The following is a 19,209-nucleotide window of genomic DNA, read 5'->3' as shown; positions in this document are numbered from 1 at the left end:
GCTTGTTAAACTTAAATGCAGAGTACATCATGCAAAATGAAGCACAAACAGGAATCAAGATTGCTGGGAGAAACATCAATAACCTCAGATATGCAGATGACACCACCTTTATGGCAGAAAATGAAGAACAACTAAAGAGCCTCTTGATGAAAATGAAAGAGAAGAGTGAAAAAGTTGCCTTAAAACTCAACATTCAAAAAACTAAGATCATGGCATCCGGTCACATCACTTCATGGCAAATAGATGGGGAAACAATGGAAATAGTGAGAGACTTAACTTTTTTGGCTCCAAAATTACTGCAGATGGTGACTGCAGCCATGAAATTAAAAGACGCTTACTCTTTGGAAGAAAAGCTATGACCAACCTAGACAGCATATTAAAAAGCAGAGACATTACTTTGCTGACAAAGGTCCATCTACTCAAAGCTATGGTTTTTCCAGTAGTCATGTATGGCTATGAGAGCTGGACCATAAAGAAAGCTGATTGCCAAAGAATTGATGCTTTTGAACTGTGGTGTTGGCTAAGACTCTTGAGAGTCCCTTGGACTGCAAAGAGATCAAACCAGTCAATCCTAAAGGAAGTCAGTCCTGAACATTCATTGGAAGGACTGATGGTGAAGCTGAAACTCCAATACTTTGGCCATCTGATGCGAAGAACTGACTCACTGAAGATCCTTATCTTGGGAAAAATTGAAGGCAGAGGAGAAGGGGATGGCAGAGGATGGGATGGTTGGATGACATCACTGACTCAATGGACATGAGTTTGAGCAAGCTCCAGGAACTGGTGATGGACAGGGAAGCCTGGCATGCTTCAGTCCATGGCGTCACAAAGAGTCAGACATGACTGGGTGACTGAACTGAGAATTGCTGAATCAGATGGTATTCTATTTTTAGTTTTTTAAGAAAACTCCATAACCATTTTCCATAGTGGTCACACCAGTTTGTATTACCACCAACAGTATATATGAAGCTTCCCGTTTCTTCATATCCTCTCTAGCATTTATTATTTCTAGACTTTTGATGACAGCCATTCTGACTGGTGTAAAGTGATATCTCATTGTGGTTTTGATGTGCATTTCTCTAATTATTAGCAATAATGAGCATCTTTGCATGTGTTTGTTAGCATGTGTTTTGGAAAAATGTCTATTCAGGTCTTCTGTCCACTTTTTTTTTTAATTGAGTTGTTTGTTTTTTTGATATTGAGTTGTATGAACTGTTTATATAATTTGGATATTAACCCTTTGTCACATCTTTTGCAAATATTTTCTCCCCTATGTTGTCTTTCACTTTCCTGATCATTTTTGCTGTGCAAAAGCTTTTAAGTTTGATTAGGGCTCATTTGTTTATTTCTGCATTTATTTTTTGCCTTGGGATACCGATCTAAGAAAATGTTGCTATGATTGATGTCAGAATGATTTGCCTATATTCTTTTCTAAGAGATTTATGGTTTCATGTTTCACACCTAGATCTTTAAATGATTTTAATTTTATTCTTGCATACAGTGTGAGTGAATGTCCTAATTTCATTGTTTTACATGTAGCTATCCAGCTTTTCTGAGCTTCCCTGGTGGCTCAGACAGAAAAGAATCTGCAGAAGACCTGGGTTCGATCCCTGATTTGGGAGGATCCCCTGGAGGAGGGCATGGCAACCCACTTTAGTATTATTGCCTGGAGAATCCCCATGGACATAGGAGCCTTGTGGGCTACAGTCCATGAAGTCACAGAGTCGGACACAACTGAGAGACTAAGCACATCCAGCTTTCCCAGCATCATCTGTTGAATTAGTCAGTTCAGTTGCTCAGTTGTGTCTGACGCTTCGTGACCCCATGGACTGCAGCAAGCCAGGCTTCCCTGTCCATCACCAACTTCCAGAGCTGGCTCAAACTCCAGTTGCTGTGATGCCATCAAACCATCTCATCCTCTGTCACCCCTTCTCCTACTGCCTTCAATCTTTCCCAGTATCACGGTCATTTCCATTGAGTCAGTTCTTCACATCAGGTGCCCAAAGTATTCGAGCTTCAGCTTCAGCATCAGTCCTTCCAATGAATATTCAGGACTGATTTCCTTTAGGATTGATTGTTTTGATCTCCTTGCAGTCCAAGAGAATCTCAAGAGTCTTCTCCAACACCACAATTAAAAAGCATCAATTCTTCAGCACTCAGCCTTTTTTATTGTCCAGCTCTCACATCCATATATGACTACTGGAAAAACCATAGCTTGTACTAGAAGGGCCTTTGTTGGCAACTAATGTCTCTGCTTTTCAATATGCTGTCTAGGTTGGTCATAGCTTTTCTTCCAAGGAGCAAGCGTCTTTTAATTTCACGGCTGCAGTCACCATCTACAGTGATTTTGGAGCCCAAGAAAAGAAAGTCTCTCACTGTTTCCATTGTTTCCCCATCTACTTGCCATGAAGTGATGGGACTGCATACCATGATCTTAGTTTTCAAATGTTGAGTTTGTAGCCAGCTCTTTTACTCTCCTCTTTCACTTTCCTCAAGAGGATCTTCAGTTCCTCTTCATTTTTCTGCCATAAGGCTGGTGTCATCTGCATTGCTGAGGTTATTGATATTTCTCCTGGCAATCTTGAATCTAGCTTGTGCTTCATCCAGTCTGGAATTTCACATGATATATTCAGCACATAAGTTAAATAAGCAAAGTGAGAATATACAGCTTTGATGTACTCCTTTCCAAATTTGGAACCAGTCCATTGTTCTATGTATGGATCTAAGTGTTGTTTCTTGACCTGCATACAGATTTCTTAGGAGGCATGTAAGGTAGTCTGGTATCCACCATCTCTTGAAGAATTTTTCATTGTTTGTTGTAATCCACACAGTCAAAGGCTTTAGCATACTGAATGAAGCAGAAGTAATGTTTTTCTGGAATTCTCTTGCTTTTTCTACGATCCAGTGGATGTTGGCAATTTCATCTCTGGTTCCTCTACCTTTGCTAAATCCAGCTTATACATCTGAAAGTTCTCAGTTCACATACTGCTGAGGCCAAGCTTGGAGAATTTTGAGCATTACTTTACTAGCATGTGAGATGAGTGCAATTGTGCGGTAGTTTGAGCATTCTTTGGCATTGCCTTTCTTTGGGACTGGAATGAAAACTGACCTTTTCCTTCCAACTCAGCAATGGCCACTGCTGAGTTTTCCAAGTTTGCTGACATATTGAGTGCAGCACTTTCACAGCATCATCTTTTAGGATTTGAAAAAGCTCAACTGGAGTTCCATCACCTCCACTAGTTTTGTTCATAGTGATGCTTCCTAAGGCCCACTTGACTTCACACTGCAGGATGTCTGGCTCTAGATGAGTGATCATACCATCATGTCTATCTGGTTCATGAAGATCTTTTTTGTACAGTTCTGTATATTCTTGCCACCTCTTCTTAATATCTTCTTCTTCTGTTAGGTCCATACCATTTCTGTCCTTTATTGAGCCCATCTTTGCATGAAATGTTCCCTTGGTATCTCGAATTTTCTTGAAGAGGTCTCCAGTCTTTCCCATTCTATTGTTTTCCTCTATTTCTTTGCACTGATCACTGAAGAAGGCTTTCTTATCTCTCCTTTCTAGTCTTTGGAACTCTGCATTCAGATGGATACATCTTTTCTTTTCTTCTTTGCCTTTTGCTTCTCTTCTTTTCTCTACTATTTATAAGACCTCCTCAGACAACCATTTTGCCTTTTTCTTGGGGACGGTTTTGATCACTGCCTCTTGTACAACATCTAAAACCTCCATAGTTCTTCAGGCACTCTATCCGTCAGATCTATTCCCTTGAATCTGCTTGTCATTTTCACTGTATAATTGTAAGGGTTTTGACTTAGGTCATAACCTGAATGGTCTAGTGGTTTTCTCTACTTTATTGAATTTAAGTCTGAATTTTGAAATAAGGAGTTCATAATCTGTGGCACAGTCAGCTCCAAGTCTTTTTTTTTCTTTTTTTTTTTTTGCTGACTGTATAGAACTTCTCCATCTTCAGCTGTTTAGAATATAATCAGTCTGATTTCGATGTTGACCATCTGGTGACATCCACACATAGAGTCGTCTCTTGTGTTGTTTGGAAGTTGGTGTTTGCTATGGTCAGTGCATTCTCTGGAAAAGCTCTGTTAGCCTTTGCCCTGTTTCATTTTGTATTCCATGGCCAGGGTTACCTGTTACTCCATGTATCTCTTGACTTCCTACTTTTGCATTCTAGTCCCCTTTAATGAAAAGGACATTCCCCCCCTCCCCTGGTGTTCTAAAAGGTCTTGTAGGTCTTCATAGAACCATTCAACTTCAGCTTCTTTAGCATTAATGGTTGGGGCATAGTCTTGGATTACTGTGATATTGAATGGTTTGCCTTGGAAATGAACAAAGATCATTCTGTTATTTTTGAGATTTGTACCCAAGTACTGCATCTCAGACTCCTGTTGACTATGAGGGCTACTCCATTTCCTTTAAAGGATTCTTGACCACAGTTATAATGGAGATCTGAATTAAATTCTCCCATTAAAGTCCATTTTAGTTCACTGATTCATAAAATGTTGATGTTCACTCTTGTCATCTCCTGTTTGACCACTTCCAATTTACCTTGATTCATGGACCTAACATTCCAGGTTTCCATGCAATGATGTTCTTTTTTTTTAATGATTAATTGATTTATTTATTGGTTTTGCCATATATCACATGAATCTGCCACAAGTATACACGTGTTCCCCATCCTGGACCCTCCTCCCTCCTCCCTCCTCTCTCCTCCCTCTCTGTACCATCCCTCTGGGTCATCCCAGTGCACCAGCTCCAAGCATCCAGTACCATGCATCAAACCTGGACTGGTGACTCATTTCATATATGATATTATACATGTTTCAATGCCATTCTCCCAAATCATCCCACCCTCTCCCTCTCCCACAGAGTCCAAAAGACTGTTCTATACATCAGTGTCTCTTTTGCTGTCTCGTATACAAGGTTATTGTTACCATCTTTCTAAATTCCATATATATGTGTTAGTATACTGTATTGGTGTTTTTCTTTCTGGCTTGCTTCACTCTGGCTTACTAGAACACTTTCTAACACCATACACAAAAATAAACTCAAAATGGATTAAAGATCTAAATGTAAGACCAGAAACTATAAAACTCCTAGAGGAGAACATAGGCAAAACACTCTCCAACATACATCACAGCAGGATCCTCTATGACTCACCTCCCAGAATATTGGAAAGAAAAGCAAAAATAAACAAATGGGACCTAATTAAACTTTAAAGCTTCTGCACAACAAAGGAAACTATAAGCAAGGTGAAAAGACAGCCTTCAGAATGGGATAAAATAATAGCAAATGAAACAACTGACAAACAACTAATCTCAAAAATATACAAGCAACTCCTACAGCTCAATTCCAGAAAAATAAACGACCCAATCAAAAAATGGGCCGAAGAACTAAATAGACATTTCTCCAAAGAAGACATACAGATGGCTAACAAACACATGGAAAGATGCTCAATATCACTCATTATCAGAGAAATGCAAATCAAGAGGTACCATTTCACGCCAGTCAGAATGGCTGCTATCCAAAAGTCGACAAGCAATACATGTTGGAGAGGGTGTGAAGAAAAGGGAACCCTCTTACACTGTTGGTGGGAATGCAAACTAGTACAGCCACTATGGAGAACAGTGTGGAGATTCCTTAAAAAACTGGAAATAGACCTGCCTTATCCAGCAATCCCACTGCTGGGCATACACACTGAGGAAACCAGAATTGAAAGAGACACGTGTACTCCAATGTTCATCGCAGCACTGTTTATAATAGCCAGGACATGGAAGCAACCTAGATGTCCATCAGCAGATGAATGGATAAGAAAGCCGTGGTACATATACACAATGGAGTATTACTCAGCCATTAAAAAGAATACATTTGATTCAGTTCTAATGAGGTAGATGAAACTGGAGCCTATTATACAGAGTGAAGAAAGCAATAATGTTCTTTACAGCATCAGACTTTACTTCCATCACCAATCACATCCACAACTGGGCATTGTTTTCACTTTGGCTCAGCCTCTTCATTCTTTCTGAAGCTATTTTTCCACTCTTATCCAGTAGCATATTGGGTACCTACCCACCTGGGGAGTTCATTGGGCACCATGTTTTGTAGAGACTGTCTTTTCTCCTTTGTGTATTCTTGCCTCCTGTATTGAAGATAATGGACTGTAGGTGCATGGGTTTATTTCTGGGCTGTCTATTCTGTTCCATAGATCTATGTGTCTGTTTTTGTGCTAATACCTGCTTTGCTGTTTTGGTTACTGTTGGTTTGAAGTATAGTCCAAAGTCTAGGAGGATTGTACCTCCAGTTTTGTTCTTTTTTCTCTGGATTTCCTTGGCAATTCTGGATCTTTTTTTGAGATAAATTAAGATTTATTTGTTCTAGTTCTGTGAAAAATGTCATGTGTGTTTTGATAGTGTGTGTCCTAAGTTGATTTAGTCATGTCTGACTCCTTTTGACCTTATGGACTGTAGCCCACCAGACTCCTCTGTCTGTCAGATTCTCCAGGCAAGAATACTGGAATGGGTTGCCATGCCCTCCTACAGGGGATCTTCCAAACCCAGGGATCAAACCTGTGTCTCTTAATGTCTCCTGCATTGGCAGGCAGATTACTTACCACTAGCACCACTTGGGAAGGGATTGCATTAAATCTGTAGGTTGCTTTGAGAATATGACCATTTTAACAATATTAATTATTCCAATCCCAGAGCATGGGTTATATTTCCATTTTTGGAATCATCTTCAAATTCCATTATTAATTTTTATAGTTTTCAGCATATAGATCTTTTACTTCCTTCATTAAGTTTATTCCTAGGTACTTTTAATATTTTTTTTACTGTCACTTCCTATATTTCATTATAAGTGTATAGAAATGCACAGATTTCTCTGCATTAAACTTGTATTCCACTAGCCCTTGCTGAATTCATTTATTAGTTCTAACATTTTTTTTGTTGAGGCTTCTGGGTCCTCAATATGACCATCATTTTGAAGCATCTTATCATAAACCCTACCTCTTCCTCAGTTATGTCTGGAAATACAGTATATTTCTATACTTCAAATCAAAATGTACTATAAAAGTTGACTGCAGCTAAACCCCATCTTTGATTTTTTCCCATTGGTCATAAAATTGGGAAAATCAAAGGACTATCCCTTTCTCTATGTATCACTTTGAATGGCTAAGAATTTAAGATACTGATAAACAGGCAAGACATCTGGAAAGTGACCTGGGCAGTATTAACAAGGCAACCATCCTTTCCAAGCTACAGAATTCAGTGGTCATTTTATTGGAGACTAGAGACTATAGATTTAGTTGTTTGCTGGACCTGGGAAATATCCTTTCAGAATAACTATATGAAGAATTAACACATTATTGACTGGGGGATTTTTGCAGAAACTAACTCCTGTGACTGACGATTTGTTATGTAAGTGACTATTGAAACACCTGCGTTTGAGAAAATATCAGAAGCTTTTTTTGCACTTAGTGTATTTATTTGAAACTATGTACGTATCTTACCAAAGCCTTCTAATATTTTGTAAGAGTGTGACAGGCAGTATAGCAGGCACATGTGCAGGGGGACAGAATGTCATTTCAAATGTATAGTGTTTCACCGTGCCTTCCCTGAAAGAGTAGACTGTACACTTTGTGGTGGTGTTTTTTTTTTTTTTTTGGTCCTGTGGGTATTTCCTCTAGAATATGTTCTTTTATTTTACCTGAAATGCAACAAGGTGGATCTTTTGGGAGGGGGACTCTTGAGAAATGTTGTGATATCATTTTTGAAAATTTTATGGTAATGAGTTGCATTTGTAATATACACAAGGTTGGAACAAGAATCTAATGGAGCAAAATGTGAATGATAACAACAATCATAAGTTGTTTAATGAACCCTTGATCAATTTTAAGCTCTAACAACTTCGCATGGCGATGTTAATTGTATCACTCTCTAGAAATGTACTGATACATCTTCCCTCAATAACATTCAGGCAACAAAAGATGTATCAATCCCTCTCCAGTTAATTATGTATTTGAAAGCTGCCATCCTCTTGCTCTAATGAGACCACTGGTAGAAATAGGAATGTGTTTAGTGGGGATTCTAAACTCTGAGCTCCACCATGGAGTTGCCACATCTTATTCATGGAGGAACCCTTGGTCCTGAATGCAGAGCATGGCCAATGGAAATACTGTTATTGTTATTCATAATTTAAAATTTTCATTCATACATTTATGAGCTAATTATAATCAATGTCACCAGAGATTAATTATGTATTATTATGCCATGAATTGAGAAAAGGGGGAGAAAAAGGAAAGAAGGATTTGAGGGGCAGATGAAATCATGACAATTTATTAATTATTAAATTTAAATGTACTTTTTATTACTAAAAAAATCTCTAAGCATTAAACAAAAGTTAAAAGCATTGTTATATAATTGTTTAAAGCTAGCTTCTCTTCACTGAATTTAGTGGATTATAATTATATTTCGTAATCCCCATTACTCAATATTTTAGTAACTTTTTAAGCAAACCAAAACATTGATTTAGGCTCAGAAAAATTATCATCATTCCCATTCACTCAGAACTCTCTATTAAGCACAATTGGATAATAATGTTAGTGTGACCACTGCTGATCTCTTAGCTCTCTTTCCCTCCACATCAAGACAGTTCTGATGATTACAAATGTGTTCATTTGAATCAGGAATGCTACAGAAATGCTAAAACTAACAGTTTTAAAGTTTACACATCATTAATGTGACTTAAATTGATTTACTGAGTCAAATATTGCAATTATCCTCAGCTAAATCCCTCAGTGGGGGATTTTTAAATGATGTAAACTAAAGTGCTAATTTAGAACTGGAATCAATATGGGTAATCATTTTCTTTTGCTTCCCTCCTTTCTATCATCCCTCCCTCTGACCCTTCTTTCCTTCCTCCCTCTCTGCCTCCCGCCCTCCTTCTTTCCTTCTTTACTGTTTTATTTCTGCTGAACTAGACTAAGCAGTACTTTCACCCATAGACTGCTCTGACTTCAACATTTGAGGAAATGAAAACAATATTTCTGGCTGCTGTTCTTAACACAGGGGCTGGGTGTATAATGACAAATATTTCTAATGACAAACGTCCTATGTGAAGTGTTTATTAAATTACCTGTAAGCTTTAAATCTCAATTTATATGTATAAAGTTGGAACAATACAAGGAAAAATCAAAGGAATTTGATTATAAAGAGATATTTCAATTTATGAAAACTCCTAGAAACCAGCCAGAGATGTTTGTGTTAAAGTTTGTATTATTTAATACTGTATTACCTGAGTAAATTTAATGCATCAGTAATTTAGATACCTGGATTGTTCTAAGATTGTGTATTTTGGGAGTTCTCAATATATATCAAAGCACCCTGCAGTGTTCTTTGCTTAAGGAGTCCTGGCTGTGTCTATAAACCTTTGTACAGTTTTATTGGTTCATCACAGGGGTCTGAAAGAAGTAAGCAGATTGGGATGCTTTGACATGAAAAGGAAGAAAAACCCATTCTGTCATAATGACAATTCTATAATAACTTTTGAGGAACAATGTTAACGATCAACACTGGCTACAGAGATGATGATCTGGTGTGTGTGTGTGTGTGTGTGTGTGTGTAAATGCTTTACATTTGCAAGGACACTTAAAAACTGTGCCAGGTGGTACAGTTGGTAAAGAACCCACCTGCTAATATGAGATGCATAAGAAACGTGGGTTTGGTCACTGGGTTCAGAAGATCCTCTGGAGGAGAAAATGGCATCCGACTCCAAGATTCTTGCCTGGAAAATCCCATGGACAGAGGAGCCTGGTGGGCTATAGTTCACGAGGTCAAAAAGAGTTGAACATGACTGAGCACACACACACTTAAAGCTGAGCAGTAGTGACCAGCATAAATAGAAATATAGAAATATTGAGACCAATGTGTAAAGCAATGCTTCTCCCTCCATTGCTGATTCTGGAGCAGCCTGGGAATGCAGACCTTCTAACACAGAATGAGGCACTGGTAGGGTTCACATCTACAGAGATTCTGTAGGAATAGAGTCAGGAAGTTCCTATCCATTGTCTGTTATCTCAATGGCTTTCTTTGTGTGTGTTCTTTTTTTTTTTAGGTATTTATTTATTTATGGCTGCATCAGGTCTTGGTAGTGCCATGCAGGCTTAGTTGCCCTGTGGCATGTGGAATCTTAGTTACCTGACCAGGGGGTCAAACCCATGTCCCTTGCATTGGAAGGTGGATTCTTAACCACTGTATCACCAGGCAGTCCTGTGTTTGATCTTTTTAAAGTTTAAAACAGTAGAATGTTCTTTACCCTCTCAAATCTTACTTATAACCCTGACCTGAAAGCAGGAAAAAAACATATCAGCTGTGTTTGAAGTAGTGGTAAGAGTCTTAACCTCTGTCCTGTCCAAGGCTCCCTCTAAACCAGTTCCTTTATGAACTCTTCCAGAGGATGAGGAATCTGCTCATGATTCATTCATTTAGATTAAGACTCTGAAGGCCTTAGCTACAGTGTAGACAGGAAGGTTTTCACATTCTGCCATTACTAATCAGACGTTCCTAACTTTATTCTCTAATGTTGGCCAGTAACTTGGGGAGCCCAGAGTGTCTGGAAGAGAAGCAATGAGCTCTAATTTGCAGAGAGATTGAGGAGAAGAGTAAAATCTATTAGGCAGTGTCACAGAGAACATGAAAATGTTAACAGAGTAAGTGGAACTGAGAATTTGAGAAACAGTACACTGGTTGTCTGGTAGGGGGAAAAAAAAAACACCATAGGCCAAAGGGAGGCAAATACTGTGGAAAGAGAAAGATTATGAAGTAAGCTTGCCAACCTGATAGAGCTTTTGCTCCATTTGGTAAGTGTGTGTGTGTGTTAGTCGCTCAGTCGTGTCCAACTCTTTGCAACCTTATGGACTGTAGCCCGCCAGGCTCCTCTGTCCGTGGAATTTTCCTGGTAAGAATACTGGATTAGGTAGCCATTTCCTTCTCCAGGGGATCTTCCCAACCCAGGGATCGAATCTGGGTCTCCTGCGCTGCAGGTGGACTTTACTGTTTGAGCCATAGGGAACCATTTGGTAAGAGGTCTAATTAAAACTAAAGACTCTCTAAGAGCTTATTTTACCCAGACGATGGCCTGGGAGACCAACAGGGTGCTTCAGAAAGGAAGTCAAATGGACCCAAACTTCCCGATGTAGATCTTGGCTTTCAGGGCACCTTTGCTTTGCAGGTCCACTTGGGAATATTCTGGAGCTCAATTATATAACTGGTGTGTGAATCCTTTCTTGAGTTAGCTATCTTTAAGGGCACTTTAGAAGCAGAGAGGCAGGAATGCCTTCTGTCTTAAATTTGCCCCCATCTCTGCTGGATCCTCAAATTCTTTCCTTAGCTTACCACACGGGTTAGATGAAAGTCTTGATAAGTGACTCATGTATTGATGGTGATGGTGGAAAGGGATGATAAATATGTAATGAAAGTCAAGGAAGCAACTCTGTAATGAATCAATGATGGATTTTGCCTAGAATGTATGTATAAATAAAAAAAGAGTAGGAAATAAAGAAATTGAAAGTTAGAGTGAGCCAGTCTCCCTTATAACACCTGCTTACTTGACACCTCCGTGATGTTGACACAGTACTTTCCGGGTGCATCCATGTCTCAGATTGTGTTTACCTTGGATGCTTCTGAGTGTGATGCATCAGTGCAGCGTTTGGACGCAACTTCACGTATCATTTGCGTTCTGTGGGCTGAGCTTAAGACACAAAGATATTTTCCAACATTACGTAACAATCCTTTCTTTAATTTTTCTGTTTCTCTCCTTCTGGAACTCCAAAAACACATCTATTAGACTATTTGATTTTTGTCCTGCTGGTCCCTACAGTTCCGTTCCTTTTTCCCTAATTTCTCATTTTCAGATAGAGTAATTTCTATTTACCACTCCCTTCTTTCTCTGTCATTTTCATTATGATGTTAAGCCAACCAGTGAAATTTTATTTCAAATATTATATTTTTCAGTTTTAGAATTTCTACAAATTTCTAGTTTCTATTTCTATATTTAAATTTATTGTGAGTATATTTTTCTGTACATCACTGTATACAGTTAAAATAGATATTCTTAAATCCCTCTCTGATAATTACAGTACCTTAGTTCAGGTTTGGTCTCCATTGATTATCTCTTCTATTCAGAACGGGTAGCACTAATCTGTTTGTTTTTAATTTTGAACTGTATCCTGGGCATTGGGAATGATGTATTATAGAGACTCTGGGTTTTGTTATATTCTACCAAAGAAGAGAGATATTTCATGTTGATGGATAGAAAGACTCAATATTGTCAATAATTCAGTCCTTCCCAACTTGATGTAACAGTCTTATGGACTCTGTGGGAGAGGGAGAGGGTGGGAAGATTTGGGAGAATGGCATTGAAACATGTATGATATCATGTATGAAACGAGTTGCCAGTCCAGGTTCGATGCACGATACTGGATGCTTGGGGCTAGTGCACTGGGATGACCCAGAGGGATGGTATGGGGAGGGAGGAGGGAGGAGGGTTCAGGATGGACAACACATGTATACCTGTGGCAGATTCATTTTGATATTTGGCAAAACTAATACAATTATGTAAAGTTTAAAAATAAAATAAAATTAAAAAAAATAAATGCAATCACAATAAAAATCCCTACAAATTATTAATGGATATTGAAAAATGCATTGTAAAGTTTATATGGAGAGGCAAAAGACCCAGAACAACCAATACAATGTTGAAGAAAGAGAACAAAATTGTTCTGGCACCAACATTACCTGTCTTCAAGACTTACTATAAAGTTACAGTAATCAAGAGAGTGTGGTATTGGTGAAAGAACAGACAAATCAATGGAAGAGAATAGAGAGCTCAAATAGACTCATTAAGTACAGTCAAGTAATCTTTAACAAAAAAGCAAAGGCAATACAATGAAGCAAATATAATCTTTACAACAAATGGTGTTAGGACAATTGTACAACCACATACAAAAAATACATTTAGACACAGGCCTTACACCTATCACAAAAATTAATTGAAAATAAGAAACAGAGCTAAATATAAGATGCAAAACAAACTCTTAGAAGATAACATAGGAGAAAGCCAAGATAACTTTGTGCCTGGTGATGAATTTTTAGATAAAACACCAAAGGCACAGTACATGAAAGAAATAACTGATAAGCTAGACTTCATTAAAATTAAAAACTCTGCTTTGCAAAGAATACTATTAAGAGAATGAACATACAAGCCACAAAATGGCATGAAATATTTCAAAAGGAATAGCTGATAGAATTCTTATAACTTAACAATAAGAAAATAAGAAACTTGATTTTACAATGGGCCAAGGACCTTAACAGACATTTCTCCAAAGAAGATATAAAAATTTAAGCATAAAAAATGTTTCACATCTTATGTCATTAGGGAAACAAAATTTAAAACAAGGAGAGAGCACCTTACACCTATTAGAAAGGCCAACACCAGAGCATTGAGATAATCAAATGCTGGCAAAGATGTGGAGCAAAAGGAACTCTCACTGTTTGCTGATGGGAATGCAAAATGGTATAGCCACTTTGGAAGACAGCTTGGCAGTTTCTTAAAAAAAAAAAAAACTAAACATACTTTTACCCTGTGATCCAATAATTATCCTCCTTGTTATTTTCCCAAAAGAGTGAAACTTACGTCAACACAAAAATCTGCAGACTTTCTACCTGTTCATTGGAAAGTTATTGATGTACTTTTTTGTATTAATCTTGAACCCTACGAACTTGCTATAAATTTCTAGTTCTCTGAGTTTTTAAAAAATTCTTTTGGATTTTCTACATAGATGATCATATCATCTGTGAACAAAACCAGTTCTATTTCTTCCTTCTCAATATGTATACATTTTATTTCCTTTTCTTGCTAAATTAACTAGAACTTCCAGTACAATGTTGAAAAGAAGTGGTGAAAGGAGAAATCCTTGAGTGGTATGTGATCTTGATGGGAAAAACTTCAAATATTTTATCATTAAGTATGATGGTTATCAGTAGTTTTTTGTAGCTATTCTTTATCAAGTTGAAGTTGTTCTCTATTCCTAGTTAACTAAGAGGTTTTTTAAGAATTAGGAATGGCTGTTGGATTTTGTCAGATGCTTTTTCTGCTTCTATTGATGTGAACTTGTGAGTTTTCTTCTTTAGCCTGTGATTGTTGATTGTTGATGTGATTGTTGTTGTTCAGTCACCCAGTCATGTCCAACTCTTTGAAGTCCCGTGGACTGCAGCACGCCAGGCCTCTGTGTCCCTCACCATCTCCCAAAGTATGCCCAAATTCATGTCCATTGCATTTGTGATGTCATCCAGCCATCTCATCCTCTGACGTTCTCTTCTCCTGCCCTCAATCTTTCCCAGCATCAGGGACTTTTCCAGTGAGTCAGTTGTGATGGACATCATTAAATGGTTTTGGAAGGTTGAAAAAGCCTTGCTGCTGCAGCTGCTAAATCACTTCAGTCGTGTCCGACTCTGGGCGACCCCATAGACAGCAGCCCACCAGGCTCCTCTGTCCCTGGGATTCTCCAGGCAAAAATACTGGAGTCAGCTGCCATTTCCTTCTCCAATGCATGAAAGTGAAAGTGAAGTCGCTCAGTCGTTTCCGACTCTTAGCGACCCCATGGACTGGAGCCTACCAGGCTCCTCCATCCATGGGATGTTCCAGGCAAGAGTACTGGAGTGGGGTGCCATTGCCTTCTCCGTGAAAAAGCCTTACATACCCACAATAAATTTGACTTGAACATGGAGTGCAATTCTTTTTTACACACTGCTGGATTCAATTTGCTAACACTTTGTTGGAAATATTTACATCTATATTCATGAAGACATTGGTGTGTAGTTTTCTTTTCCTATAATGTGTTTGTATGATTTTGATATTAGGGTCATAGAATGAGATAGGAAGTATTCATTCTGCTTTGAACTTCTGAAGGAGACTATAGAGAATTGATATTATTACAGTTTCTTCCTTGACTGTTAGAATTCATCAGGGAACCCACCTGCACTTAGTGTTTTCTGTTTTGAATGACTATTAATTACTGATTCAATTTTTAAAGTGGATATAGGTCTATTCATACTATTTCTTCTGTTTGAAGAAAGAGTATGCATTTTAGCAAATTGTGTCTTTGAAGGAATAGGCCCATTTTATCTAGGTTATCCAGTTTCTTGCGCATAGAGCTGTTTATGAAAGAAAGTGAAAGTGTTAAGTCGCTCAGCCGTTTCTGACTCTTTGCAATGCCATGGGCTGTAGCCCACCAAACTCTTCTGTACATAGAATTCTCCAGGCAAGAATATTGGAGTGGGTTGCCATTTCCTCCTCCAGAGAATCTTCCTGACCCAGTGGCTGAACCCGTGTCTCCTTCATTGCAGGTGGATTCTTTATGATCTGAGCCACCAGGGAAGCCCCAGTGTTGTTCATAGTGATCATTTATTAATGTCCATAGGATCAATAGTTATGGCCCCTCTTTCATTTCTGATATTAGTTGTTTGTATTTTCTCTTTTTTTCTTAGTTAACCTTAGCTACCTAAAGGCATATTGGTTTTATTGATCTTTACAAAGGACATGCTTTTGGTCTTATTGATTTTTCTCTATTGATTACCTGTTTTTAATTTCATTGATTTCTTTTCTAATTCTTTTTCTGCTTACTTTGGATTTAATTTGCTCTTCCTTCTTTAATTTCCTAAGATGAAAACTTTGATGACTACTTTTGGTCTTTTTTCTTTTCTAATACACATTCCATGCTATAAATTTCCCTCTAAATACTGTTTTCACTGCACCTCACAGATATTTATAATTTGTTTCTTTTTCATTTAGTTTAAAATGTTATTAAGTTTCTCTTGAGATTTCCTCTTTGACCCACGTGTTATTTAGAAGTATGTTGTTTAATCTCAACATACTGTGGGATTTTCCAGTTATTATTCTGTTATTTCTAGTTTAATCTCATGGTGGTCTGAGACAAGACATTTATGATTTCTGTTCTTTTAAATTTGTTGATGTGTATTATGCGAGCCAGAATGTGGTCTGGCTTAAAGAATGTTCTATGTGAGCTTAAGAGACATATGTATTCTGCTGTTTTTGGACAAAGTCTATAGATGTCAGTTATATACAGTTGATTGATGGTATTGTTGAGTTCAACTATGACCTCATTGATTTTCTGCTAGCTGAATCTGTACACTTCTGAGAGAGGAGTGAAGAGTTCTTCAACTATAATAGGCGACTCCTCTATTTTTCTTGGCAATTCTATTAATTTTTGCTTCACATAGTTTGCTCTATTGTTAGATACATACATGTTAAGGATTGCAGTACCTTCTTAGTGGGTTGACTCCTTTATTATTATGCTATTCCCTTTGTCTCTGATAATTTTTCTTGCTTCGAAGTCTGTTCTGTCTGAAATTAATAGAACTACTCCTGCTTCTTTTGACAAGTGGTAGCATATATATTTTCCTCTATCCATTTATTTTAATCTATATATATCTTTGTGTTTTCAGCACATCTTTATGTTTAATATTTCTTGTAGACTGTATAATAGTTCTTATTTTTGATCTACTCTAACAGTCTTTCTCTTTCAGTATACATTTAAATCATTGACTTTCCTATTTTTGTGTTCCACTTGATTTCAGCATTTCATGGTTTTAACTAAGAATTTTATTATTTCATATTCTCTTTTTTCTTGGTATATTTATTATACTCCTTTTTAGTTTTTAAATTGCTTACCTGGAATTTGCAATATGCATTTAGATCTAATGTAAGTCTACTTTCAAATAACTCTATACTGCTTCATGTAATAATATATATGTAACATGTATATAATATAATATATAGAATATGTATACTGCTTCATATACATAGGTAGTGTATCTTATAACAAAAAATTCTCTTGGCAAAACTCTGTTAGCCTTTGCCCTGTTTCATTTTGTACTCGAACGCCAAACATGCCTGCTACTCCAGGTATCTCTTGACTTTCTACTTTTGCATTCCAGCCCCCTATGATAAGAACATCTTTTTTGGGTGTTAAGGTAAGGTCTTGTAAGTCTTTGTAGAACCATTCAAATTCAGCTTCTTTGGCATTAGTGGTTGGAGCATATACTTGGATTACTGTGATATTGAATGGTTTGCCCTTGGAAACGAACAGAGATCATTCTGTCATTTCTGAGATTGTACCCAAGTACTGCACTTCAGACTCTTGTTGACTATGAGGGCTACTCCATTTTCTCTAAGGCATTCTTGTCCACAGTAGTAGATAATAATGGTCATCTGAATCAAATTTGCCCATTTCTGTCCATTGTTGGAGAAGGAAATGGCAACCCACTCCAGTATTCATGCCTGGAAAATCCCATGGACCGAGGAGCCTGGTGGGCTACAGTCCATGGGGTCACAGAGAGTCGGACATGACCGAGCGACTTCTGTGTGTGTGTGTCCATTGTAGTTTGCTAGTTCCTAAAATGTCGGTGTTCATTCTTGCCATCTCCTGTTTGACCACATCCAATTTACCTTGATTCATGGATCTAACATTCCAGGTTCCTATGCAATAGTGTACTTTCTAGCATCAGACTTTCCTTTCACCACCAGACACATCCACAGCTGGGTGTTGTTTCAGCTTTGGCTCAGCCTCTTCATTCTTTCTGTAGCTATTTCTCTGCTTTTCCCCAGTAGCATATTGGACACCTACTGACCTGGGAGGCTCATGTTCCACTGTCGTTGTAACAACAACAGTGCCTTGTTATATTTTCTTGAGAGCTGAACATTGTGTAATGGGTAAGATAAACTGCTATAAATAGGTCTTTAGTAATGCGATAGTAAGGTGTGGGGAGAGGGGAGTGTTATACAGTCATGATTAAGTCTTACAGTTTTAGTGAGCCTACACTTCAGACTGAATTTTACAAGTGTGTCTCAGTTTTTTCTCCCCACCCTCTAGAAATGTAGGGCAAGATGGCTAGAGTGGATTGGGGTTGGGTATTTCCCTTCATGTAACTCAGTTGGGCTCTGATACAGAGATACCTAGCAGTTAGACCTTAGTTAACTAGTTTTCCTTGAGGACACTTTGGCAGATTTCAAGAATTTTTTTCTTTTCTCTCTCCTCTTACTAGAAGCATGAGGGGAAGAGGATTTTTCTTTCATATTTACTGTGAAACCTGGGAGAACTCCTGGGATTAAGTCTCAAAATACTGTGGGGGTTTCCATATGACTGGGTTCCCCCAGAGACTTTAATTTTCAGAGTTGTATACACAGAACCTTCAGGAATTCATCAATTACAGCTGTGGTTTTTCCACCATAACTGGTTTCTGAGGTGGTTTCCACTGTGAGTCTCTGTTCTGGTAAGCCACGGCTCCCTGTGCTTGCCTGTCTGCCTCTCCAGTCTTGGGGACAGTGGTTTGCCTATATCCTCCCCTGTTTTGCAGGTCTAAGAAGAGTTGGTTTTTCACTGTGTTCACCTTTTGACTTGGTAGGACAAAGTAGTGCCTTTTAAGCTCCATAGATGAAGAACCCTTTACTTTGCATTTCACTTTTAGATTTTTATTTGGCTATTTGCTTACATGCGGTTTTCCATATGAATTACAGAATAAATTTATTATCTTCAAAACATTCCGGGAAAATGGATATCTTTAGTAAGTCATTTACAACCAGGAATAGGGACTGTCTCCCCATGTATTCAAGTCTATGTCTTTTATAATTTAAAAAAAACATAAAATTTTGTGTATTTGTTAATTCCTAGATTTTATAGTATTATTTACAGTACTATGAATATCCTCCTCAATTTATATTTCATCTTATTGTTTATTAGACAAATGTTATTATGTTACTTTTTAATGGGGGTATGAATTACATATAATAAGTTGCATAAATCTTAAGATTACAGTTTGAATTTTTATTCTGTATATAGCCAGGTCAACATATGAAATTTTTGTAGGATTCCAAAGTTTCTTTCATGTCTTATACCATTTATCTGAATTTTATACAAGAAGAAACAAACCTTATGTACTTTGTGTCTGCATTCTTTTATTTGACATTATGCCTTGAGATTTATCTATGATGGTTCATTCTTTTTCATTTTTGAGTAGTATTTCAATACATACATATGCCAAAATTTGTTTCTATATCTTCCTATTGATGATTGGACTGGTTGATTTGAGTCCATTGAGAATAGTTTCTGTGAACATTTT

The sequence above is a fragment of the Bubalus kerabau genome, chromosome 1 (genome assembly GCF_029407905.1).
Source record: "Bubalus kerabau isolate K-KA32 ecotype Philippines breed swamp buffalo chromosome 1, PCC_UOA_SB_1v2, whole genome shotgun sequence".
NCBI classification, from domain to species: Eukaryota; Metazoa; Chordata; class Mammalia; order Artiodactyla; family Bovidae; genus Bubalus; species Bubalus kerabau.
The sequence above is the reverse complement of the archived record's forward strand: the minus strand, read 5'-3'. Positions refer to the sequence as shown.